This window comes from Tachysurus vachellii, chromosome 16 (genome assembly GCF_030014155.1).
Source record: "Tachysurus vachellii isolate PV-2020 chromosome 16, HZAU_Pvac_v1, whole genome shotgun sequence".
Lineage (NCBI taxonomy): Eukaryota > Metazoa > Chordata > Actinopteri > Siluriformes > Bagridae > Tachysurus > Tachysurus vachellii.
Genome location: NC_083475.1, coordinates 3107192 through 3132836, shown reverse-complemented (window position 1 = coordinate 3132836; position 25645 = coordinate 3107192). Strand labels below are relative to the sequence as shown.

General features: G+C 42.5%; 1 protein-coding gene and 2 pseudogenes across 1 annotated transcript in view; 1 reads left to right on the top strand and 2 right to left on the bottom strand.

The window, feature by feature from the left end:
* LOC132858879 (cytoplasmic dynein 2 heavy chain 1-like) overlaps positions 1–25645 on the bottom strand; it is a 133786-nt gene that overhangs the window by 32990 nt on the left and 75151 nt on the right. The window lies entirely within an intron of this gene.
* LOC132858906 (histone H3-like) overlaps positions 1–25645 on the bottom strand; it is a 136213-nt pseudogene that overhangs the window by 54850 nt on the left and 55718 nt on the right.
* Positions 253–25645, top strand: part of LOC132858886 (ATP-binding cassette sub-family G member 4-like) — a 116310-nt pseudogene continuing 90917 nt past the window's right edge.

Sequence of the window (25645 nt, the reverse complement as noted above, 5' to 3'; positions counted from 1 at the left end):
ACCTCATCGTCTGCATTGTTTTCTCATAGTTTGTATAGTATAGTGTTATTTATGTCTGTACTTTTGAGTCACAAACTGCTGGAACCAAATTCCTTGTGTGATTAAATGACACTGATTGACACAAAATAGCCAAAAAAAAGGAAAATCAAATTTCAGGGGAAAAAAAAATCAGGAAGTTAGAATCTGTATAAAAATAGCAGTCCCATCATTGTTGACAATGTGATCTTGTCAACACGTTCTGACAGTGTCCCTATTTTACAGATTGCTGGGATGGCTGAAAAGCCTTTAGAGCCAGGGTCGGTCTCCATCCCTATGGACCAAGTGACCAGTTGGACAGGTGGAGCCCCTCCAGATGCACCCATTTTGACCCACCTGAATAGAGTGGAGAACCATATCACAGAGGCACAGAGGTTCTCACACCTGCCCCAGTGCTCAGCCGTAAACTTGGAGTTTACTGAGCTTTCCTACACTATTCATGAGGGCCCCTGCAGGAAGAGGAGAGGTACTGAGCTTATAGTTCAAGAAACAGTTAGGAATTTGATCATTTGTGAATTGCTAACGTCAAGGTTTTACTTTAAGACATTTGTTAAACATTTTTCTAGAGCTTTCAGGGTCATCACTTTTAGCATTTAAGATTTGAGATCTTGGAGAGTATATAGAACAGAGAGCTGTATGGTTTCTTGGTAACACTGCATTCTTATGTCTTATTAACTTCAAGACAAATGGATAGAGAAAGAGTATATATACATCATTTTTCACACTTATTTGAGTTATTATATATTTCACAAAATATTAGAAATGTTATGCTGTAAGATAGTAAGGACCACAATGACTAGTATGTATCTGATATGTGCAGGTTGTAAGGTGCTCCTGAAGTGCTTGTCTGGCAAGTTTTGCAGCCGAGAGATCACTGGAATTATGGGGCCGTCTGGGGCTGGCAAGTCCACACTGCTAAATATTCTTGCTGGGTACAGGTGAGTCCGAGCAGGAGATAGTGTTGAAGAGATTATTATTAATATTCATTAAGATTCATTCTTCTCCTAGAACCGATTTTCTGTCTTTTGATTTGGTTTTTAGTACGACATCCATTTTAATTTAAAAATGTAATACATTTTTATAATATTGTTTATTCAGTGCTATATTTCCCAGTAGCTCTTGCACCTGTCCACTTTATTCCTGTTGCCCTCATAGCTGTTTAATCATTATCAGTATAACACAGCTTGTCTTAAATACTTTTTCTTCTACTTCTTTATTGAGATTCATTTACACATTAAACTACAAGTCCATGGTGTAAGTTGTTGGCTGTATTGGCTTTCATTTCTCTCTCTCTCTCTCTCTCTCTCTCTCTCTCTCTCTCTCTCTCTCTCTCTCTTTTATAGAGACTGGTATGGAGGGTCAGATAATGGTAAACAGGCGACCGCGTGACCTCCGCACCTTCAGGAAGATGTCCTGTTACATTATGCAGGATGACATGCTGCTGCCCCACCTCACCACACATGAGGCCATGATGGTGAGATTTTCTGTGCTGAAAAAACATTTACTTATCGTATGTTTTCGCACACCATGCCAATCTCCTCTGTTCCACTAATCACATTCCTCTCAGTGATGTAAACATTCTATTGCAGGTTTCAGCTAATCTTAAGATAAATGAGAACAGGGAAGTAAAGAAGGAACTGGTGAGTGAAACAAACATGGTATTTTTTCCACCTGATTTCATGGCTGTGAAGTTGCCAAAAAATGACTTGACAATACAAATTAACTACAGCTGTTATAGTAACTTCCAATAACTAATACAAACAAATAAGTTGTAAAATGTTCTTATTAATACATTTAATGTACTAAAACATTGATCATATGCACATTTGTGACAGGTGAATGAGATCCTCACTGCTCTAAGCCTGCAAGAGTGCACACACACTCGTATACACACTCTGTCTGGAGGTAAACGTAAACTATTACTGGAGCTAGTCAACAACCCCACTGTCATGTTCTTTGATGAGCCAACCAGGTACTTTACTACGTATATGTGTATATGTTCAGTTACCCACACTTTATTAGGAACAATCCTGTACTGCTGCCTATTCATCCAATCGGTTATCCGGTCAGCCTGTCACGTGGCAGTGTGATTCATATAATCATGCAGACACAGGTCAAGAGCCTATGTACACATTAAACATTCCTGATAAAGTGGCCAGCAAGTAGTAATTTGTATTTAGAGTACTGTACCTGCAATTGTGTGTGTGTGTGTGTGTGTGTGTGTGTGTGTTTGTTTGTGTGTGTATGTGTTCCAGTGGTCTAGACAGTTCATCCTGTTACCAGGTGGTTTCTCTAATGAGGTCTCTTGCTCTGGGTGGACGAACTATCATCTGCACCATCCACCAGCCCAGTGCTAAACTCTTTGAAATGTTTGACAAGGTACCAGACAGTATTTATCACTGAAAACAAAACAAATAGCCAAACTTAATAATCTTAATAACTTCATCAAGTTATTGTGTTTGTGTCAGCTAGCACACCTGAGTTCACACTTCAGCTGTGGTATTTTTCTCATAGTGATTGAACTAGTAGTCTTTAATCGCAAGTAGTATAGCATGAATCATTACTTAATTGGCAATTATGCCAAAAATACCACAGGTTATTATAGAAATATGATAATATGCTATTATGCACCAATTTTATGTCATTTTCCCCTACTCTCTGTGCTGTGTGTTACAGCTGTATATTTTGAGTCAGGGACAGTGCATATATAAAGGCACAGTCCCATACCTCATCCCCTATCTGAAGAACCTCAGACTCCACTGCACTACTTACAGTACCACAATCCTGCAGACTTCAGTATGTGCACTGTATGTGTGTGTGTGTGTGTGTGTGTATGTGTGTGTACAGTGTGTGTGTGTGTGTGTGTGTGTGTGTGTGTGTTTTAGTTAAAAAACGTCTGAAGGATTTTATTGGGTCAGACTATTGGTTATTGATATATTATTTCTTACTAGTGAAATAAGTCTATTTGTCAATTTTGTAATATACAGTACCAATAGTCCCTGTTATAGAAAAAGTTTTTATATTCATGTTCTGTGGTATACACTTGAATGTTGACTTCATTTGTTCCTTCCACACGTTTGCCCCAAGAAGTTGGCTGAGACCATAACATTCTCCCCAACTTCCCACTGTACCATAAAGGTCATTCTGACTGTTTGCATCTTTCTGTGGTACAGCTGATGCTTTGTCAATATCTGTAGGCCTTTCCAGAAACTGGTTAGAACAGCAAAAAGAATAAAAAACAACACAATTCCATCCATACAGGATATATTCTAGATACAGTGCCTAAGGAATGCTCACAATCAATAAGATTTTAGTCCTCCAGAACAATATCTAGTTTTCCAGATCTGGCAAATATGATCATGGAGGATCCATTTGCAGACAAGCAGACCATAGGACAGTTTTTACCTGCAAACATTTTGACCCCCCTTCGTTAGAGTCTCGCAGATTGCCGGGAGTCTGCGCGGCATTCTTATCTCCGAGGCGGGCTTTTTAAAAGGCCACATCTGTAGGATATGCTTTGATTCTGTAGCATTACAATTTTTCTTCACTGGAACTAACAGCACTAGACTTTCTCTAGCATGACAGCATCCATGTACATAAAGTGATGGTGGCTTGCCATAGTTAGTGTGGAGGAACTTGAGTGACCTTGACAAAGCCCTGACCTAAACCTCAATGAAAACCTTTGGGATGAATTGAAAAGCTGATTGCCTCCAAGACTTGCTCACTCAATATCAGTATCTGACCTCATTAATGCTCTTCTGTTTGCATGGGCAAATCCCAGCAATCTGGATTAAGATGTTGAAATAGCACACATGTTTGTGATGGTGAGGCTCACAAACATTTGGATCATCAATAATTCTAATGTTATGTTTTTTTTCTACAGTCTAAATGGTTTGTAGACACAGTAGGAATCATCTGAATCTCTAAATCTTCTGTATAATCTATGTGTGCTATCCATCTGTTTTGCTACAGTAATTGAGGTGGCATCAGGAGAGTATGGTGATTTGAATCCTGTGCTTTTCGAGGCAGTGCAGGGTGGCATGTGCTCAAATGGTGTCAAGAAGAACTCCAGTGACAAGAATGATTGTCTTGCCCAACTCAGTGTAACAGCGTGAGTGGCACGTACAATTGTTTGTGAACAAACAATGTTAACCATTGCACCGATCTGCTTTACACCTCTTTTTTTGTACAGGATTCAGGACACATTGAAAAACATACTTTTGCCACCAGCACGCTCACACAGTTCTGCATTCTTTTCAAAAGAACTTTTATCACAATATGTAGAGACATGGTAAGATTTCTTCGAATTATGTATATTTTACTACATGTTATATATTTAGCAAGTCTTCATTCATATTTGAGGATTTGTAATTGTGTGTCCAGGTGCTGACCCACCTGAGGGTGATATTACACTTGTCTACTGGAGTACTGATCGGCCTGCTGTACCTAAACATTGGCAATGATGCCAGCAAAGTGTTCAACAACACTGGATTCATCTTCTTCTCCATGCTCTTCCTTATGTTGGCTGCATTAATGCCAACTGACCACACATGTAAGGACTTTTGTTCTGCTTCGGTTTTACATTATCCATGCAATTAATAAAACTACCATGACACTACCATGACATTATATATGCATGTATTTATGTTTACCATTGATGCATGGCAATAATGTAAAAATTGTGGTTAAGTTTACTTTTTTTTTGGATATCCAGAAAAATCATGTTGGCTGTAAATGGCTATATTGTGCAAATTCTCATCAATTGGGTAATTCTGTGCTACTTTCCCAGTTCCCCTGGAGATGTTAGTGGTTTTAAGGGAGCATCTGAACTACTGGTACAGTTTAAAGGCCTACTACTGTACCTAGCCAAGACCGTGGCTGATATCCCATTTCAGGTATGGCATTAATATTATTTATTCTAGAAATGCTATATACTATATCTACATATGGAAGACAGTGTATAATATCTAAAATGTGTTTCTAGACTTGTAATAATCACATATTTTCCAAGACATCTTAGAACGTTAGTTATATATTGATTGTAATTGTTGTAACCTGGATTCAAACACATATATAACTTCTTGTGCATGAATACACACTCAGGCTAAGGCCTGACCAGAGAAAGTAAGTATGGCTGTTTAGTTCCACTATGAATAACCTCACCCAACAGTACACTGATTTTACAGATCTATTGCACTTCCTCTGAGCACAAGTGCCACTCTCTTGGATGTATGTATTCTTTGACAACATGACTAACTGACAGTGAGCCCATTTTCATAGCTTCTGAGTAAAATATTGTTTTCTTAAAACCATTTGCCACTCTGGTGATTTATGAACCTGATTGTCTTTATATGGATGGAATAGATCAATACAAATAGGAAGAATTTAAAGTCCATTACAGGTCACATTCAGTTCTAACCGGTTACCGGTTGACACACTTCTCAATATATTTTAATTATTTATTTATTTCTGTTAAGGCGGGGCTGTTGGAGGGGGGGGTGTTTGTGTTTGTGTTAACTCAAGCTAGTTAGAGCTCTTGCCTCTCTCTAGGAACATTACTGGCTCTTTCCCTGTTTATTGTGTGACTGAGTGCTTTTTTAATGTTCAAGGAGGGTGGATGTGTCCCATCTGGTCTGCTTCCTAGTTGATAGCCTGCTGGAACTGCTATCCAAATATGGCCATAGCCATATCCTTCTATCTATAAGGAGTTTATTGCATGTGTTTTGCATTGCTGGCTATGGTGACCATTCCTGGCACAACAAGGCTGCGCCCCAAAGATTAATATTGTGCATTAAACAGTTTAAAGACCTCCTACCATGTGCTTCATCCTTACATTGAAATTTCCTCTGGCTGCATAGTCACTTCTATGAGCTGTTTATTTATCCTTTAGTCCAATCTGGGCCTATGCTCACCTGCCCATGGTGGAAGTAAGATAGAACCATGATTCTATTCATTATGTCCATGTAAAAAGTCTAAAAGTAAAAAAGGCCTATCCTGTCTATTCTGCACATGAACTTAAAGGCAACTCACAACATATTTTTAGTAGTTCCAGCTATGGGTGCTGCATTGCTATGACACAGTAATCCTTTCCTGATAAATCATTGTCTGTTGAGGTAGATTATGGTAGATTCATCTGAATATTTTATTTCATTGTATTACTCATTGAATATTATCATTGATTTGAACATATGCATTATTTCAAAACAGGAAGGTTAAGTAAAAAAAAAAAATAATAATAATAATAAAAAAGTATTCCCCGGGGACATTTACTCATCGTCAAAATAGCTACAGTACTAGTGAAAGCTTCCTCTCACCATCTCTCTCTCTCTCTTTCTCTCTCTCTCTCTCTCTCTCTCTCTCTCTCTCTCTCTCTCTCATCTCCACTGCCCTGGTGGCTCAGGTGTGTAATTACATCAAATATACAAAAGCCATTCTGATTCTTCAAAAGTACTTTTTAAGTTCACTGTTTTTTTTTGTAGGTGGCTACATTCTTAGGGCCAGTGACAGCCATTGCAGTCCTGCTTTTCTATGGCTTCTTTGGCACCATACCAAAATACCTACAGTGGAGCTCCTATGTGTCTTATGTCAGGTAGTAGCATCCTTCATACTGTAATTATAATGTAATATCTCATGCTGTAGCAGAACTAAACCACAAAGCTCCATTTAGTATTTTTAGGCATGTTGGCCTACTAACTTACACTAAATCCACATGTTTGGATTCAATAAAAAAATCAATTATTTAATGTAGACCTTAAAATAACTTTACAGTCCTGCAACTGCAGCCACAGATCCAAAAACTCTGCTTCAATTATTAAAGTTTTTTTATTAACTAATGTAAATATTTTTTTAATAACTAATGCCACAATTGGGGCTACAGGATGCCAAATGTCTAAGTGTAATTCTATTTTCTTTCTGACTTTATTTGACCATTTGAGGCCATACTGATACTGTAAATTTAGATGGCAACTGATGTCAAATAAAAGTTTCAGTGAAAATATTACATGTAAATATAAATAGATAAAGATTAAATATAAATGTGAGCATAAAAATAGTGTGTGGTTGCCAGGTTTACATCATATTCTGCTACATTTTTGATATATATTTAGTTTTTTTCTTGATATTTAAACATAACAAAAAGTATCTTGTTTTTTTTATGATGTTGAAAAGCATTTATGCTTTAATCAGCCACTGAGCTATTATCTATTATTATCCTGAAACTGCAAGGTGTTTTATCCCTCTTATGCCACATTAGTTAGTTCTTGCTAACAGTAAATTGTATGTATTAAATGTATTACAGATATTTTACCTATTTATAGTTTAATTTAAGTATTATTATGTACTGCCCAACAAACAAGAGAGTCCTGTTTTCAGTTACATTATAAAAAGCAGCCGGTCAATGCTCACATTTTTCCAGTGTTTGAAAGCATAAAGGAACAGTCTAAGCTCTGACTATTACCAATTTCTAACACTGGGGACTTCTTACAATATTGATTAAAAAAAATCTCCTCACAGAACACTGAGCTGTGCTATTACAGTAACTTAATGAAGTTCTTCTGACCAATCAGAATTGAGAATGCCAAATGAGAGCTATGGTATAATGCAGTTTAACTCATGCTTCCACAGGTATGGTATGAATCAAACAGATTTGGAATGCCCTGGCCTTGTCTGTAAGTTCCAGAAGCCCGAGGAGGTGTTGCAGCTGTTGTATGTAGAAGACGCAAAACTCTACGTGGACTTCATAGTGTTAGGGATTTTCTTCCTCGCTCTTCGGTTAGCCACTTATCTAGTGCTGCGTTACAAAGTCAAGTCTGAACGTTAGGGCTTGACATCAGATACTTCACTTATTTTCATTTATAGAATAGTTTATGTTGTGGAATCAAACCTGTGCAATGTCTCCATTCACTAATTTTTAGTTATTTTTTTTATTTGAGATTAATTTGTATTTAGTTTAATTTTTATATGATACTGATGTGCAGTGCTAGAGCCCGGATGTGTAAATGTAACGCGCATGGTGACTTCGGAATCAAATACATATAAGAATTCATGTTACTTACTGTATGAATTATTTCCACACATATACTTTATACTTTTTTTTTTTTTATAATTTTTACTATGTAGCCTGTTTTGTTTTTTTGTTATTTTAACCATATTCAAATCAGAGTATCCTTTCATTTTTATAAGTAAATTGGATATACTAAAGCAAGTTGTATAAAATAAATCAATAGGAGAGAAACAGTAATGAGACCATCACTATTACTGCACTGAGTTCTGTTGAACTGACATACAGTATATTACTTACTTTAAAGTGGTAATTGCTCTTGTCCTAGAACAATCTCTACAATGCTGCTGCCTCAGACACAGCTTTAAGGATAGAGTCATTGTGCAATAAGGGGGAAAATTCCATTAATGTATCCTGATGGATTTAAAGTTGTAGTGCAAATGCACAATTAGCTTTGCCTTTTTTCGTCACATAGTGTTGATTGAATGCGGACAGGTCTGAATTAAAACGATGCTTTAGAAATGGGATCGCTCCCTAAACGGATATAATACTGTAGCAACCTGGTATCTGTAAAATCAGTATTTATTATTGTACTGGGTCCAGTCAACTAACAGCTTACTCTATTCCCTGTTCTTTAGTGTTAATGTGCAGGTCTGAAGAGACAGAAGTGGCCCCTGATTGGAAACCTAGTAAGAGATTAAAGAATACGGTGTTAAATGTCTCTGTAGAATAGAGAGTTGGGTAAAACCCGATTCAAATAGCAATAGTATTGTTCTGTGCCTAGTGCATGAATATCTTCTACTACAATATATCATGATATTTCTGGGTGATTGTCTGCCATTTCTATATGACAACATTGTATTTCATGTCCAGAAATCTCATTCACATACGTCTGTAAACAGGTTCATAACAAGAGATGCCTTCATGGCAAATCATCTCACATGTCTGCACACATACATTGTCAATATTCAGTCATTATACCATTATACAACATATATCCCTGTTCTTCACTACAAAATCATCATCAGATCAGTCGCCTTTTTCTTTTTTTTTTCTTTTTTTTTTTTTTTTGCAGATGCAGTGTGCATGCCATGAAAACAGTATACAATGTCTTTAAAAAAAATCTCTTCAGTCAGAAAAAGATATGCTGCTGACAACTGCAATTCTGAAAAAAAAAAGAACTGTATTTTGATTTTGTAGGTGAGAGCCATTCTGGTTTGGGATGGCTTGCACAGCTGATTGTAAAAACAGCATGGACAGAAAAGAAAGATTTCTCACATTTGTTTCCCAGTCTTAAATCTTTGTTTTCTTCTGTTATTATTTGTCTCATAAGAAATGCAAGTTATACAGTATATACTGGAATCTCTTCAAATGATTATAATAAATTCATTTATATATTATCTACACCCGTTTGCTGTGGATCATTGTACAATCACATGTCATCTCCAAACATGAGCCAGTGAGTGAATAAAAATTGAGTTCTAATAAATCTTATCTCTAACAATTCATCAACTCTGTCAAGGTCAAAGATGTTAAGATTAAAAGCGAGGTTTGTTTTCTATCTAAAGCAAAAAGAGATTTTATTTTATAATAGGTCAAAACCTCAAGAAAACCCTTAATGCCTTCTGATGTAAACATCTGTCTCTGAACTGGAAAGATTCTGCAAGCGACAGTGGCCTAAAAGAAGACTAGATAGACTTTTGGCTGGCTAAAAAGGCATTTACACTTTGCTTACTTCTGGGGTCTTGTATCACCACCATATAATGATGGTGATTCACTGATGGCTGAGAGAAAAGACAGTAAGAGAATGCTGATCATTTTGTTTGTTCATTTTGTTTCCTAACCTGATAGTTAACAGTAGCAGGGATTATCATGATGTCTACTGAATGCTAAAGTTAGCATTGTGGCACAATCTTGTGCAGTGAGTTTCAGGTACACACTCTGACCATTGTCAATAAACACAATATAAGTAACAATATAACAATATAAGTGAAAGCAATTTAATATGTATGTGTGTCTGGAGCATGAATGGCTCCCTGCCAGACCACCAGAGGGCGGTCTGGCAGGTGTTTCTTCAGCCATGCCATGCCTTCAGCCATGCAAGGACATAAGTCCTTGAACCAGCACAAAGCTATCCCACTGGGTCTGTGAAGAACAGTCAGTCATATATCTACATTTACAGACACCCTTATCCAGATTTACATTTTTATCTTATTTTATACAACTGAGAAATTGAGGGTTAAGGGCCTTGCTCAGGGGCCCAACAGTGACAGCCTGGTGTACATGGGAATCAAACTCACAACCTTCTGATTGGTAGTCCAGCACAATAACATAGGTTACCACATCCCCAGTCATTCTGTAATGTCTGCAGATGATCACCACTGTTGCTGGGATCAACCCAAATCTGCACAGCTGGGTCGATCTCCCACATTTAACAAGTCAGACCCACTTGCAGGATTTGATGCATGCACTTCTTTTATTTAACAAACAAAACTACACAACTTACATGTAACATAACGAAAGCAAATCATAACTGACATGGAAACAGAACCTGGTTAGCACATCATCTGGACTTACAGCTTACACGTAACAATATATATATATATGTATATACGTGTATATATATATATATATATATATATATATACACGTATATACATATATATATATACTGTATAAAGCAGCACATTAAGGGAAACAAGCAACAGGTGAGAACACATTAGGAAAGAAATGGCGTGGCACTGCCCACCTAATAGTCTAGCAAGGAACTACACCGGCAATGTGAAGCACTGCAGAAAGTTTTATCTTTGCCAGCTATTTACCTGGGTGACAAGTAGGTCTACTGCATGAGGCATGTGTTCAGTCTCGGCCTTTTTACACCCGGTCACTTCATGTGTTTTCTCTGATCCGATAGCTATCTGATTTGTTAAAATTTGTTCCATTTACATTAGGCCACATAAATGCATCTTGGTGAATCGGATATCAATCCGATCTTTGTACTCCCAAAAATGCAAATATATTTTACCTCATTTCCGGGGTAATTGAAATGGAACGCGCTTTGGTGTATGCAGTTGCTACAAAAAACAGCATTTACTGTTTGCTGCATTTTCGCTGGCGGCAGCAGTGCATTTTAAGACCCAACGAGACACCTGGGTGAAAGATCGGAGCCAGCACTGGTGGGAAAACATATTTGTTTCTGGTGCGATGCACGACTCGCGAGTCACCTGCGAGTGACATACTTCCGCTTGGGAGAAGTATAGCGCTGACGTATGTGGCTTGAACAACCACATTCATTTACACCTGTCCAGTTTCATCTGAAATGCGTCCCAGACCACCTCCTGAAGTGGTTTGAGCGATCGGATTTATATCCGTCTCGAAACCGTTTCGGAGGGCATTTAGACCTGGTCTTTTTACAATCGGATAGCTATCCAATCACAGAAAACTCATCAAGTGACCAGGTGTAAAAACCCCCTTTAATAGCTCTGGAACAAAATTCTCTCTCCTCAGTGCTTCCTGCTTTAAAGATGCTACTGGTGTCATGACGCGGAACAGAAGCGGACCCAAATGCAGGATAGCTAAAACAAAAGGGATTTATTAACACAAACACAAAACAGGAACACGGACTCAAGACAGGACTGAACAAAACCAAGACCACAGTAGATGCCGCGCTGCACGAGGCAACGCGGCACAGTTAAATACAAAAGACAATGATGACACAATAAGGATCAGGTGTGACGAAAGGGAGGAGCAGACAAAGGCGGGGCAGACACGTGACGAGAAACGTAAACAAACGCACGTGGCCAGGGTCCGGGCAGAGTCCTTACAACTGGTATTTCAAAGCAGTTCTTTTTAAAGCACATTTAATGACACCATAAATATTTCAATATTATATCTTAATCAAACAAATGGAAAAAGCAGTTGCATAGCAATATATTCTCATATTATTCACAAAAGGGCATTTATGTAGAGGGAAGTTTTACGGTAAAAAAAATATATATATATCAATGTTAAGATTGTGCCCTGCGATGGGTTGGCACTCCGTCCAGGGTGTATCCTGCCTTGATGCCCGATAACGCCTGAGACACACGGGGTACAGGGCACAGGCTCCCCGTGATCCGAGGTAGTTCGGATAAGCGGTAGAAAATGAATGAATGAATGAATGTTAAGATTGTATTCTAGTAGCTTTTTTTTGCTACATTTTTTGCTAATACTCTTTGTATCAGTGTTCAGAACAAAAACAGCAATAAGGGATAATTACTGTTGCAATAAGGGAGGTTTGGCGAATCACTGCTTCTAGATTGCATTACGCAGCTCCGAACGCTCTACGGAGAAGCACAGGCACGTGCAGCATGCACGCACAGTCAGGCGATTATCTATAACGTTAATCGGCTGAAAGTCACAAAGACGGCAACCAAAAGCAGTGAAATGTCACTATTCTTATTACCAGAGTTGATTGTACAAACAAAATATTAATGCAAACAATCCATTCAATACTAAATAAAAATAACATTTATTGATTTGGTCTTTGTCTTGTGAATATTTTTTATTAATGACTGCATTCATTGGACAAACTGTTTGTAGAGAATGGACACATACATGAACTGATTTGATTCAAGACTGGCATCATTACATCATGCATAAAATTTTGGTGTCCACTTTTGCCATTTAATAATACCATATCTTTTGGCCTACTATGTAGTCATATAATATAATATACAACTCTTCTTGTTTTAAATTCTCACTGAGGGCTAAAACCCCTAAAGATGAAATCCTAGAACCGCCCCTGCTCTTATGCCTACCGAAAATCACTGAAATTTTACTTTTTACTTTTACTTCAAATACTTAAGTACATTAAATATCAGAAAATTACTTTTGATACTTAAGTAAAGTATATATCAGATACTTTAAGACTTTTACTTGAGTAATATTCTAAAAGGTAACTTTCACTTCTACCAAAGTCTTTTTCTAGTACTTTTAATACTTGCACTTTTACTCAAGTATTGCTTTCTAGTACTTTATACAACACTGCTGGTCAGTAAGATTAATCCTTGCCAGAATTAGGAATCAGGATTTAAAGCAATAGTTGGCTATTAAAATTGTATATAAACTGCATTACCTATTTACCACAAACTGCATTGAATTGTTGAATAGTCTTTTATACATAGTACATAGCATTGTTACACACCTTACGTAAAAGTAGTAGCAGCTGTCTTTAGGCAAAATCATTTTCCATTTCAACAATTTTTTGGTGTTATTCGGATAGACCGTGCGGCCCAAAGACTGAAGGCAGAACTATTCATTAGAACATTGGAATTCTGTTTGTTAACTTATTATTCAGTTGATTTATGAAATTGTTTAAGCTCTCAGAGATTCTCAGAGAGAATTTTTCTGAGTTTACATGTATTGAATATTTATATATAGTCTGCTTCCAGATAGCCATTTGGTGAATAAATTAAGTTCTTATTGTTTCCTTTGTAGAAGTGTTTGTGGATGTATGTATCACTCAGAATCAGAAGCAGAAAGAGATTTATTGCCAGGCATGTTTTCGCATGCGAGGAATTTGTTTTAGTGACAGAAGCTCCACAGTGTAACATAATGACATATTCTACAGTATATAGGCAAAATTGTATGTACACATGTACAGGTTGAAATGTGCAACTGGAATATACATATACAAATATAGGCAATTTGTATGTACAGATGTGCAAGTGTGAAAATGTGCAATTAAAGCATACAATATACACTCACCGGCCACTTTATTAGGTACACCTTACTAGTAGCGGTGTGGTCTTCTGCTGCTGTAGCCCAACCGCCTCAAGGTTCGACGTGTTGTGCATTCAGAGATGCTCTTCTGCATACCTCGGTTGTAACGAGTGGTTATTTGAGTTACTGTTGCCTTTCTATCAGCTCAAACCAGTCTGGCCATTCTCCTCTGACCTCTGGCATCAACAAGGCATTTGTGCCCACAGAACTGCCGCTCACTGGATATTTTCTCTTTTTCCGACCATTCTCTGTAAACCCTAGAGATGGTTGTGCATGAAAATCCCAGTAGATCAGCAGTTTCTGAAATACTCAGACCAGCCCGTCTGGCACCAACAACCATGCCACGTTCAAAGTCACTTAAATCACCTTTCTTCCCCATTCTGACGCTCATTTTGAACTGCAGCAGATCGTCTTGACCATGTCTACATGCCTAAATGCATTAAGTTGCTGCCATGTGATTGGCTGATTAGAAATTTGCATTAACAAGCAGTTGGACAGGTGTACCTAATAAAGTGACAAGTGAGTGTATACAATTTGTATGTACAAGTGTGCAATTGTGAAATGTACAATTGAAGTAAACAGTATAGACAATTTGTATGTACAGATGTGCAAGTATGAAATGTGCAATTGAAGTAAACATAGTACAAGAGAGTTTGGCTCTCAACGAAGGTGGTCGCATTTTCTCTCCCTCTCCTCCTCTTTACTTTTCCTGCTTTGCTTCTCTCGTCTCATCTATTGTCTTATACATTGAGAGACTCTCTCCGCACTGCTCTCCAAACTAAAAATATCATGGATTTGATAAACTGGTCTCTCAACGCAATTGACACCATCTTCTCGACGAGAAGATTGGGTTCGGGGGAACCTGACTGTCCTCCCAGAATGTTCGCAGCTGGCTATACGATGGACGCGTGGGAGAAGTGGCGAGTCGTGCGTCTGGTGCCTCTTTCCGTGGAGGACATTGAAGATATCTACCTATTTGGAACCGTGATAACAGGAGTTCTGCTGATTGGATTAGACATTGCCCTGGGTTTTCGAGAGAATCAGAAAACGGTAACAGCTGTCCACCTCCCAAGGCTGCCCGTCATGATTGATGCAGTGGGCAGAGAGGTCAGCACTGAGGCAGGGACTAATAACCGCAATATGGATAACATCACGGAGAAGTTCATGGCTTTGGAAAGGAAAATGGATCGATATGGAGACCAGAATGGACTAAGATAGTAGTCGTGTAAATTGGAATGTGTCTACTCGCCCCAAGACCGAACATTCCCAATCTTATATGCTTTCGGCTCCCCTCAACCAGCACTGGCCTCGATCAAGTCCGCTGTGGGAACAACTCCCCCGGAAGAGAACTGCAGCGAGACTCTCTTGCTTTCCTTCCCCCACTTCCACAGACACCTGCTGATTGTTGACTCTCTCTGGAACCTAATCAAGGTTGTCTCCATGGCAATTTGCTGTGTATCGCTATGACAATCTTGCGGACTGAGGCACCAAGATTTGATGCCAGGAGCAGTGATCTCCAGGCCTACAATTTTACATACACACACACACACACACACACACACACATATATAAAGATATGCATTCACACCCCACCCCCATCCCATGCCTTCGCCGCTTTGTACCGCCAGTCTGACAAGCGGGTCTGAGACCAGCGCAGAGAATGGCAGCAGGCCCGGATGGCTGCTTGCCTGTGCTGTATTACTTCCACCCCCCAGCTCCCCTCCCCTGTTGCAAGTCGTGTGTTTTTCATGGCATACTGATTATGTGCTTATGCTGCTGAGGTGTTTTTTCCTGTTCCCACACTGTACTCCCCATAGGAGCATAGTCTGGGGGTTGTTGTTTTTTCTCCTCTCTTCCGTCATGTTATGCTGTATTTCTTTCCAATACCCTGTCTTCCTGTCCTGTCCCTCCCTTGTCGTATTGTATGTATGGACAGGTTGATGGCTAATTTCACGGTACCTGTGACCAGTGACAATAAAGGCTACTACTACTACAAATGTGCAAGTGTGAAATGTGCAATGAAGTGTTGTGTGTTCCATGTGTGTTAAGTGTTCATCAGATGGATTGCCTGAGGGAAGAAACTGTTCCCATGTCTGGTCGTTCTGGTGCTCAGTGTCGACCAGATGCTAACAGTTCAAAGAGGGAGTGTGCTGGATGTGAGGGGTCTAGAGTGATTGTCTTTGCCCTTTTGCTCACTCTGGAGAAGTACAGATCTTGGAGAGTGGGGAGTGTTGTGCCAATGGTTCACTCAGCAGTCCGAACTACCCTCTGTAGTCTTCTGAGGTCACATTTGGTAGCTGAGCTGAACCAAACAGTAATTGAAGTGCAGAGAATGTATTCAATGATGGCAGTGTAGAACTGTTTCAGAAGATCCTGTGGCAGTTTGAACTTCCTCAGCTGGCGAAGGAAGTACAACCTCTACTGGGCCTTTTTCACAATGGAGTCTATGTGAATGTCCCACTTCAGGTCCTGGGAGATTGTGGTTCCCAGGAATCTAAATGACTCCACTGCTGTGACAATGCTGTCCATGATGGTGAGTGGGGGGAGAGCAGGGGGGTTTCTCCTGAAGTCCACTATCATCTCCACTGTCTTGAGCATGATCAGCTCCAGGTTGTTAAGGCTACACCAGACAGCCAGCCGTTCAACCTCCAGTCTGTAAGCAGACTCGTCACCGTCCTGGATGAGGCCGATCCGTGTGGTGTCATCCGCAAACTTCAGGAGCTTGACAGAGGGGTCATTTAAGGTGCAGTCATTTGTCTACAGGGAGGAGAGCAGTGGGGAGAGGACACAGCCGTGGACACAGCCCTTGAGTTTTCCCAGTCGCACTAGCTGCTGCCTGTCTGTCAGAAAACTGGTGATCCACTGACAGCCAATGGAGGGCATGGAGAGCTGGGTTAATTTGGGCTGGAGGAGTGATGGGGTGATCACTCCTAAAGGCAGAGCTGAAGTCCACAAACAGGATCCTCACAGTCCCTGGTCTGTCCAGATGCTGCAGAACATAATGCAGTCCCATCACTGATTCTAAGAGCCTTAGCATATACTGTATCTGAGCAAGGCATGCACACTTTATGTCACAGAACCAAAATCCACGAGGGTAGAGTTTGACCTGATCCAGCTTTTCCTATCTGGGTAAATTTACCCACATATCCATGGGATGGAGATAACTGTGATGTTTTTCAGGATGGATAACTTTTCTTCAGAGGATCACTGTTGAAAGTTTTGAGTTCATAAATGATGTATTCAAAACAAGAACATGTTACATTTGTCCAAAAACAGGTATTTTGAGCACATAGTGGCTGACAAGCACAAAAGTATCCTGTAAACTATATCACAGAGCAAACTGCTTACCGAATTACACATAGTTGATCAACCCTACATCTCAAAAACTACCACACTGTCAGCACATATATACCACATGTAAGGAATTCTCATCTGCCGCAAGGGACAGGATAACCTCTCTTTCATCTGCTCTTGGTGCAGGATAAACTAAATTCAGCCTCTCGAACCTCTGCTCGATTTTCGTTCTCCACAAGTGCTTGGGCATGTCTTGATGAAACACACTGAGTCAAAGTCTTTCAAAGAGAAATTCCAAAGTTTATTAGGTAAAACAGGAATATATAGTCGTGCAAGAAGAGGGAGGGTGTAGTGTGTGTGTTGGTATGTGTGTGTGCATCTGTGTTCATCTGTCACCCCAATAAAGTCAGCTCTGATCAGGCACGTGCACCCACACTCCCCTTAGTTCCCATGGCTTATAACACATTGTAATAATGAGGAGGCATACGGTTGTGGATCCATTTGCAGCAGTAGTAGTTTATTTTCTAAACACAGGCAAAGTCAGACAGGCGAAGATCAGAACTGGCAAAAACACTATGTCAAACAGAAGGCAGAATCGGAATCGTTGCCATAGAGACGCGTCTCCGGAGTACTAGCGCGCTTCCGGACTACACTTCCCTTCAGCCACCCGACTTGTCATCGATGCACGATGACAAGTCGAGACCTCGCACAGGTATGAAGTTCAAGCGTGGTTTTATATGAATGGGAGATGAGGAACAGCTGGTGAGGTAATCAGGAGGAAGGGTGGCTGAAGGGAAGTGTAGTCCGGAAGCGCGCTAGTACTCCGGAGACGCGTCTCTATGGCAACGCTCACACAGTGGTTCGTTGCACATGACAGAGCCCCCCCCTGCGAGCGGCTCCTGACGCGAGGACATACACAATGCCGGGGTCGGCCCCGTGGACGGGGTGCTGGTCTCCCCGGGTGCCGTTGGTGGAACTCGGCAGTGAGCGACGGATCCAAGATGTCCCCCGCTTTCACCCATGAGCGCTCCTCCGGACCGAAGCCCTCCCAGTCGACCAGGTATTCCAAGAGGCCCCTTCGACGTCTGGAGTCGAGCAGTTCGTGAACTTGACAGGTCTCCTCGCCATCGACCATCAGCGGCGGTGGCATGGGCAGGTCCGTGGTGGGGTCAGGAACCTCTCTCGGCTCGTCGGCCGGTTTCAGCAGCGAAGGTAGGTGAAATGCGGTAGGTGGCTGGTAGTGAAAGGCGGTATGAGACGGGGTTAATATGCCTGAGGATTCGGAACAGACCCACGTACCGGGGACTGAGTTTGCGGCAGGGTAGGCAGAGCCGGATGTTGCGAGTCGAAAGCCAAACCCACTGGCCGGGTTGGTACTCAGGATGTTTCCTGCGGTGTTTGTCCGCCTGGGTTTTCTGCGTCCTGACGGCTCTCCGTAGCTGTCGGTGGGCCGCGGTCCACGTCTCCCCGCTCTGACGAAACCAGTCATCGACGGCCGGTAGGTCGTTGGGCGTGTCGGACCATGGTAATAAGGGAGGCTGGTAGCCTAGGACGCACTGAAAGGGTGTCAGGCCAGTAGCGGGTTTGATAAGAGAGTTCTGGGCGTTTTCGGCCCACAACAGGTACCGGCTCCACTCGTTCTGATTGTGGTGACAATACATTCGGAGAAAGCGGATGATTTCCTGGTTGAGGCATTCCATCTGACCATTGGACTGTGGGTAGTACCCTGAAGTGAGACTGATGTTAATGTTTAGCCGCCTGAAGAAGGCTTTCCAGACCCGTGAGGTGAACTGAGAGCCTCTGTCCGAGACGATGTCTTTTGGAAGACCATAAAAGCGGAAAACGTGGTTACAGAGCATCTTTGCAGTTTCAAAGGCGGAGGGAAGTTTGGTTAGCGGGATCAGTCGGCAGGCTTTAGAGAATTGATCGATTACGGTCAGAATGGTGGTGTAGTTGTTGGATCGAGGCAGATCTGTGATAAAGTCCAGTGCTATGTGTGCCCAGGGACGCTGTGGGACTGGTAGAGGATGTAGCAAGCCCGCGGGTAGTTGATGAGAGGCTTTGGAGGCGTGGCACACCGCACAGCCGTGGACATGCTCGCGTGTGTCTGCGGCCACCGACGGCCACCAGAACTCATTCTGGACCAGATGGGTTGTCGCGGTTATGCCGGGTGACCGGAGGCCGGACTCGCGTGCAGCAGGTTGAGGAGCGTGAGGTGCTCCGGCACGTATGTTTTGCCGGTGGGACACTTGATCGGAGACTGCGTTTGGGCGTCGGCGATCTCGGTCATGATGTCCCACTGAATGGGTGCTATGATTCGAATCTCAGGAAGGATCGGCTCGGTGGGCGTGTGCGGACCCGACTCTCAGTGTATGCGTGACAGGGCATCGGCTTTGTTGTTCTTGCTCCCTGGTCTGTACGTCACGGTGAACTGGAACCAAGTAAAAAACATAGCCCATCGAGCCTGGCGTGGGTTCATGCGTTTGGCAGAACGCAGATACTCCAGATTACGGTGATCAGTTAGGACAGTAAATGGGTGCTGTGCGCCTTCCAACCAATGCCGCCACTCTTCAAATGCTGCTTTCATTGCTAGGAGTTCACGATTTCCCACGTCGTAGTTCCGTTCTGCAGGGGACAGTTTGCGAGAAAAGTAGGCACATGGAAACATTTTATCAGCGGGTCCCTGTCGCTGGGAAAGGATGGCGCCGATTCCCGTGTTGGAGGCGCCCACCTCGACAATGAACGGCCGGTTTGGGTCAGGGTGGTGGAGGATCGGGGCTGTGGTGAAGCTTTCCTTTAGTTGGCTGAACGCCTCGTGTGCCTCCGGCGACCAGGTGAGCTGATTAGATGCTTGTCGTGTCATCGAGGTGAGGGGCGCAGCGATGGTACTGAAGCCACGGATAAAGCGGTGGTAGAAATTAGCGAACCCTAGGAAGCATTGTAGCTCCATCTGAGGCCATCGCTGAGGTCGGGTTGGGCAGGTCGGCAGTCGGTGTCCCGGGTCTCCGCAGTAGAGGCAGAGACGGAGGCGGAAGCGCCGCTCTCGTTCCTCCGGCGTGAGGTGTGTATAATCGACCTGCATGGGCTCGGGGTATTCGGCGCGTGCAGGACGTGTGACGGTGCGCGGAGGAGCCCGCGCCCGCCAGGAGCGCATCAGATTGTCCAGTTGGATGGAGAGATCCACGAACTCAGACAGGCTCCTTCCCTCATCCCGACAGGCCAGCTCAGCGTGGAGGTCCGGATTTAAACCCTTGCGGTAGAGCAGTTGCAGGGGGCGTTCCTCCCAGCCTGCTTCGGTGGCGAAAGTGCGAAACGTTAGAGCATACTCCGCCGCGGTGCGATCACCCTGAGACACGGCGAGCAAGCGCTCCTCCGCACTCTCTCCAGAGGCAGAGTGATCAAAGACAGTACGAAACCGGGCGAGGAAAGCCGCGAACATGGGGAAGGCGTTCTCTCCCCACACCGCGGTGGCCCAATCCAATGCCTTACCAGTAAGCAGAGAGCAGACGAAGGCTATACGGCTGTCCTCCGTAGTGTACAGGGTCGGCTGCTGCGCCACGAACAGTGAGCACTGCATCAGGAAGCCCCGACAACCTCCTGGTTCGCCGTTAAACATTTCCGGAAAGGCGAGGCGGTCCTAGGTCCGGTGGCAGCAGGAGCAGGATACGGCACGGCCTGGGGAACCAGTGCTGGAGCTGGAGGATTCGGTGAAGCGGCGGCTCCTTGTAGCCCTTGTAACGCCGCGGCGAGCTCCTGTGTGAGCTGAGTGAGGCGCGTCAGCTGTTGGTGGTGACCGGCGAGCTGCTGGGCCTGACTGGTGACCTGAGTGGTCAGCTGAGCGACCGCTGCTGGATCCTCGGGTGGCGAGTTCTCCTGTAATAATGAGGAGGCATACGGCTGTGGATCCATTTGCAGCAGTAGTAGTTTATTCTCTAAACACAGGCAAAGTCAGACAGGCGAAGATCAGAACCGGCAAAAACACTATGTCAAACAGAAGGCAGAATCGGACTCGGGGACAGGCAAAAGGTCGGGGCAGGTGGCAAACAATCAGAAAGTCAGAATGGGAAAACAGAAGAGATAACCAAAGGACAGAACACAGGAAACGCTCAGAATGACTGCACGATGACAAGTCGAGACCTCGCACAGGTATGAAGTTCAAGCGTGGTTTTATATGAATGGGAGATGAGGAACAGCTGGTGAGGTAATCAGGAGGAAGGGTGGCTGAAGGGAAGTGTAGTCCGGAAGCGCACTAGAACTCCGGAGACGCGTCTCTATGGCGACGCTCGCGCGGTGGTTCGTTGCACATGACACACATAGAATGTTTATGGCAGAGGTGTTTTATGGCAGGACCATTTGTTGTAGGACTGCTTATGGTAGGGACATTTGTTCCTGTTGGGGAGATTGTGTGTGTGTAAGAGAGAGAAAGAATGTGTAGGTGTGTGTGGGGGGAGTGTGTGTGTGTGTGTGTGTGTGTGTGTGTGTGTGTGTGTGTGTGTGTGTGTGTGTAACAGGTGACTCATTTCTACAACACCATAGACCAACAGATGATTCCATCACAGAAACCTACTGTATGATGCTGAATTATGCTCTAGCCTTTGAGAAGGTTATTAAGGTGACAACCTACTGTTGTTGCACATCACACACAAGGCAATACATTTAAATGCAGTATAAACTAAAAAGATAAACGAATAGATTCTTATTAATGTTGATATGTGAATTTGTAGCAGAGTCCTCAAGCAGAGTCACAGGATGGAGGAGGAAAACTGCAGATAACGTGGGACAGTCCAAAGGAGTTGGAGATTTACATTATCAAGCTTCAGAATGCTGCAGAGAGGCTCTCCACACACAACAGGAAGCTACGCAAGTGGCACACGGATTTCAATGACAAGGTAAAAATAGACCTTCAAGGTATCAAAAAGATCAATCTGACTCAGATAAAGGAATATTTTGTCTCATATAATATAGCATTCTCTCATTCTCAGAACCGACATGACATCTTTAATGAAGATTATTTGTTCCCTTTTCTTAGTAACATTAAAATTAGCAGATAATATTAGCAAATCTACTGGAAATTTCATACTGAGTTAAGGGTAAGAACCCAGTGATTGTGTTATGAGGGCCACGATGGCTCCCTCTGCTGGCCTGCAGAGGACTTTGCCGTACTTCTTCATCAGGACTCTACTTCCCACAATCCATTGCACCTCCAGCTCAGCACACCTGTTTCCTGTTTGTAATCACCTGGTCTATTTAAGCTCACTCAGAACTCTCTGATGACGCGAAGTATCGCTAGCACTGTCTGCATTCTGAGTGTATATTCAGTTCTGTCTTTTGCCTTGTTTTGACCCTGCCTGTTTTTCGTGTATGAATGTTTGCTACCTGCCCTGACCTACGCCTGGATTATTGACTACTGTTTTTGGATTTCCTTTGATGTTGTTGTTTGCCTGATGTTTTGACCCTTGCCTGTTTTGGATATCGCCTAATAAACCAGCATTTGGATCTAACCTGTTTCATGTGCATGACAGATTGCTTGTTCTGATTAGTGTGTGTGTGTGTGTGTGTGTGTGTGTGTGTGTGTGTGGTGCTGTTGATGGGCGTAGATTTCCTACGGCAACAGCAGCGGTGGAAGGAAGGACTGCAGGAGCTCAGAGCTAATCACTCATCACCCCCTGCCTTTAATTAATCCCTTAAATAATCACTCCATAATCATTAATCCATTTTATGTGTCAGCAATTACCAGTTATGACCTAGTGATATCGTGTGTGTGTATGTGTGTGTTAGTTACAGGTTCTGTTAATATGAGAGTGCTGGGTCTTTCCCTCCTCCTCTTCCGGTGCATCCCCATATGGCTGTATGTGTTCCATGCGCTTGTGTGTCAGTACACACCACTGTGTGTTAATGTGTTTTATTAGTTTCACTTCCTCTTTCCAGTCTTCAAAAGAAACGCTGACTCTTGGTTTCTGTCTTATGGTTGAGTGTGTAAATATCTCTCTCTCTCTCTCTCTCTCACACACACACACATGCAAACTTCCTCTTCCCTCTTTGCTCTAATGAACTGAACATTCAAATGTCATCTCACTTTCAAACATTTCATCACGGTTAAGAGGGATCATGGGATAACAAACATAAACATTCCGTACTCTGCACGTGAAAGACTATAAAGCAGAATTCATCCATGTGAATCCATTCATCCCGCATGCTGAAGTTAATCCGTGTCTCTTAAAAAGCATCAGCCGTCGTCAGGATTTTGTCACGAGCCGCGTCTCAAGTCCGATTCTCTGAACCTACGACATCTTAAAGGAAACGATTGTAGATCAAGTGCCAAGTCCACATGGGGTCATGACCCCTAGGGTGGGAATGTCCAGTGCAGAAGAATGTTAATAAATCTATGATTAAATAAGTGTGTGTGTGTGTGTGTGTGTACAGGAGTGGGTGGTGTTGGGACAGGTTGGGACAGAGAAACACCTCACGGTACAGGACTGGGAAAGAAACTTCAAAGCACTTAAAATGAATGGGAAAGACTTTGAACGTCTTCCCAGTTAAACACACACACACGCAAAGTGTGTTTCTTAGGGATAAATCTGTATCAAAAATATAATTTATAAAGTGTGTGTGTCTGTATGTCTGTGTGTGTGTATGTGTGTGTCTGTGTGTGTGTCTGTGTGTGTGTGTACAGTATGTGTGTGTGTAGCATTTAGAAGGTGGATTGCTTCACGGTGAACTGTGAGCCACTGAAGGCCACGATTGATGATTTGATCCAGAGACTATTTGACAGAATGCTGACAGCTCTGAGGAGATCCATCCAGGGTAACGTGCTCAGATTAATTGAGTCTTATTGCTTCCTTTCTTGAGCTTTGTGTCATTGCTGTACAGTACATCATGTAAACATACACAGCACAACACCTCCACCTAGTGGATGAAGACAGAAGACTATGTGTCTGCTCATACATTTAAATATTATTTATATGTTTATATTATTTATTTATATGTTATTTATATGTTTAATATTTAATTCCATTCCAGATGTGCGTGTGTGTTTGTGTGTTTCTTCAGGTCATATACATGCCATAGACTCCTTTGTTAGCAGTGGGATGGTTATGTTATCTACACGACCAGAGAGCATAGAGGAGATCGGAGACGCCAACTCCAAACACAGCCAACTCCAGGCCCAGAAACCCAAGGTAAGTTCAGATTTATTTAGGGTTTACAGGAGAAATCCCACTCAGGCCACTCAGTAAGGATCTACAGTGTTCCTTTAACTCACCATGCATTATGTTTCATTACACAGTTGTAGCAGAAACAAGAGGAGTTTTTGAAATATTCTGTAACATTACTGAAATGTTGCTGTAATATTTGTGTAGGTTCTGCCTCAGTTCCAGCAGATGGAGGAGAAGAACAGGCTTCTTCACTCGGTTGCAGGAGGAGGCGTTGACTCAATTAGCTCACTTAGAGCAAAGTGGGACATATTCAAGCTGATGATGGAGAGTCACCAGCTGATGATCAGAGAACAGGTATACACACACACACACACACACATACACACACACACACACACACACACACACATACACACACATATACACACACACTTACACACACATTCTCACACACACACATTATTTCTCTCTCTCACACACACATATACACACACAAACACACACACACACACACATTCACACACACACACAAAACACACAGACACACACCCACAGACACACACCCACAGACACACACACAAAAACACACAGCCACACACACAAACACACACACACACGCATTCTCTCTCTCTCTCTCTCTCACACTCACACACACACAGACACACACAAATACACACAAACAAATACAAGCACACACAAACACCCTTTATTTTTTTCTCTGTCAGGTGGAGGTGATGAAGAGCAGCGTCTTAGGCCGGATCAGTGTGTACTTAGAGGAGCTGCAGAAGTTCGATAGGATCAGCACCGACCCACAGATGATGTCATCGAGTCCTGTGACCCCGATGCTCTGCAGCGATGTGCGGAGCGAGTGAGGGAGAAGAGAGAGGAATTTAATGAGCTCTAAAACACACGAACAAGGCTGCTGTATGACACACACACACACACTTTCTGTATGTTACATACTGTACTCCATTTCAAGATCACTGGCTGGATCTGTTCAGATTGCTGAACCTCTCCAAAGGAACCATGCTGGAGAAACTCTTGTTCAAAGATCTGCTGACCGTCTCACACACCATCATAGATCGAGCCTTGGACCTAAAGGTACACACAAGCACACACACATACATGTCTCATGTGGGTTTCTTTACTTGTTCCTCAGCAGATTTAATGAGCTGATTTTATTTCTGCTCCAGAATGGGGATTTTACTGTGGATTAGGAACTATTAAGAAATAAAGTGTCTTAAAATAATAGGTCTTAAAGAACAAATACTTATGCAACAACGACACTCTTGATTTGCATGAATGAAGATTTTGAATTGTGTACTATGTGTGTGTGTGTGTGTGTGTGTGTGTGTGTGGGGGGGGGGGGGGGGGAGTATGTGCGTGTGTGTTGTGTGAG